This window comes from Bison bison, unplaced genomic scaffold (genome assembly GCF_000754665.1).
Source record: "Bison bison bison isolate TAMUID 2011002044 unplaced genomic scaffold, Bison_UMD1.0 scf7180017864371, whole genome shotgun sequence".
NCBI lineage: Eukaryota > Metazoa > Chordata > Mammalia > Artiodactyla > Bovidae > Bison > Bison bison.
Genome location: NW_011494943.1, coordinates 303003 through 304955, shown reverse-complemented (window position 1 = coordinate 304955; position 1953 = coordinate 303003). Strand labels below are relative to the sequence as shown.

The following is a 1953-nucleotide window of genomic DNA, read 5'->3' as shown; positions in this document are numbered from 1 at the left end:
GTTCCTCCGCGGCTTGCCCGCCGCCCCAGGTGCTCAGCTGTGCGAGCCGCCAGCGCCTCTCTGCTTCCTGGTCACCCGACATCCCCTCCTTGGCTTCCGGCAGACCCGACAAGCACTTTTTAACTGGTCTGACGGCGATTTGAAATAAAAACTCTGAAACATGCCTTTCCTCGGCCTTGCATAGAGATCGCTTGGGTTTCTGACCACACAGCCCAAGGGCCCCCTTGACCCAGAGGAGAGATGAAGGCATAGGCCCCGGGGATGGTGAGGACTTCTGTGGGGACACAGGGACAGAGGGTCTGTTTACTGGCGAGACTTAGAGGCTCTGAAATCCAGTTTCTAACTCTGGGCCCTGGGTTGTCTTCAGGAGAAACCAGAGGCCATCTGAATTGGCAAGAGCGTGAAAAACAAGGAGCATTATTTCCAGAGCTGCCAGTGCCAGAGGCATCCCAGTTCTGACACAGGGCTCCAGCTGCCCGGCCACGAGGGTCTGGTTTCAGACGCTGGATTTTTGTGGCAGAGAACATTAGGTAGCTGGGCTTAGCAGCTAGACACGAAGGGCCACCTGGAGTGTCACAATTTACACTCTTCTGCCTTTGAATCCCCTGCATTCAGCCAGCCCTTGGGGATGGAAAGCCAGACTAGTGAGCAGAAAGGACCCCGTGCCCCTTACCTTGATCTGTTCCAGAGGCTGTGGCCAGCCCCTTTTGCAGGGACGGGTCAGCAAACTACCAGCTGAGGGTCAATCTGGGGCCTGTCTCTTGCTAAGAATGGTTTTTATAGTTTTAAATGGTTAAGAAACATCAAAGAGGAAAAAGATTTCATGATGTGAAAATTTCACGAAATTCAGATTTCAGTGTCCATAAATAAAGTTTTATCAGAGCTGCCAGAGATAAACAAAGCCACAGGTATAGTGGTCAGGACAGATTTTAATCAGTAACACACTATTGCAGCAGGAACAGAACTCAACTGTATGCCCAGAGGTGATCAGGAGTTTTCTAGGGTGGGCAATGGCAAGCCACTCCAGTACTCTTGCCTAGAAAATCCCATGGATGGAGGAGCCTGGTGGGCTACAGTCCATGGGGTCCGCACGAGTCAGTCGAGACTGAGCAACTTCACTTTCACTTTTCACTTTCACGCAATGGAGAAGGAAATGGCAACCCACTCCAGTGTTCTTGCCTGGAGAATCCCAGGGACCGCAGAGCCTGGTGGGCTGCTGTCTATGGGGTCGCACAGAGTCGGACACGACTGAAGCGACTTGGCAGCAGCAGCAGCAGGCTCTGTAGAGTTAGAGAAGCAAAGGGCTGTCCAGGGGTGGAAGGGGGTGGGCCTGGGAACCCATCTGGGGGTTGTCTAACAGGAGGTGATCCAGTTAGGTGCCGACCCTCACACAGAGATTGGGAGACCAGGGCCTGTGGCAGGTTTTGGCTGGACAAACAGCAGAGTCTTCAGGCAGCCTCGGATTTCCTCAGGCAGACATTTTGGGGGGGGGGGGGGGGGTCATCCTAAGGATGTGGCCTTGAGCAGTTAGAAACTGTGTTTGCATCTTTCCAGGCCAACAGTGAGTGCAGAGAGGGCTGGGGGCGCCGGGCTGGAGGCTGGTCCCTTCGACTCTAGTTCCCACGGGACCGGTGTGAACTGAACGGTCGTCAAACCCTGAGGTTCCATAACGTGTTCACTTTCTTAACTTTTAAAATTCATCAGATTCCACGAGGTAAGGGGGGTGGCAGAGCCAGGACTGGCAACTCAGTCAGATAAATAACATTTAAGTGTGAGATCTTTTTTAAAATGTGGTAAAATATACACAGCATGAAATTTACCACCTTAATTATTTCTACGTGTCCAGCTCCACCATGTTACCCACTGTCCATGGCTCTTTACATCTTGCCAAACAGAAGCTCTGCCCCCTTTAAACGACTCCCCGCCCCCGACCCCTCCAACCATACACCTTCT

At 52.5% G+C, this 1953-nt stretch overlaps 1 protein-coding gene across 1 annotated transcript in view; it reads left to right on the top strand.

Moving 5' to 3' along the window:
• CACNG1 (calcium channel, voltage-dependent, gamma subunit 1) overlaps positions 1-1953 on the top strand; it is a 15085-nt gene that overhangs the window by 12052 nt on the left and 1080 nt on the right. The window lies entirely within an intron of this gene.